Raw genomic sequence first — 318 nt, forward strand, 5'->3', positions numbered from 1 at the left:
CTCTCTCTCTCTCTCTCTCTCTCTCTCTCTCTCTCTTTCTCCCCTCTCTTCCTCTCTCTCTGGAAAATTTCGTAACCGATTTCCAAAAAGATACCGGTTCTCAAAAAGATCGGTAACGAAAAACTATACAGTTTATAGCACTCCCCGGGAAATTCTACCCCTGTTTTATATACAATTCTTTAAAATTTGATCAATTATTTCCCGAAAAATTTGTCAAACTTCTAATACCAGTTTCTAAAAAAATCGGTAAAAAAAAATTATATACTTTATAGCACTCCCCGGGAAATTCTACCCCTATTTTATGTACAATTCTTTGAC

This window comes from Temnothorax curvispinosus, unplaced genomic scaffold (genome assembly GCF_003070985.1).
Source record: "Temnothorax curvispinosus isolate PA1 unplaced genomic scaffold, ASM307098v1 QBEX01014305.1, whole genome shotgun sequence".
Taxonomy (NCBI): domain Eukaryota; kingdom Metazoa; phylum Arthropoda; class Insecta; order Hymenoptera; family Formicidae; genus Temnothorax; species Temnothorax curvispinosus.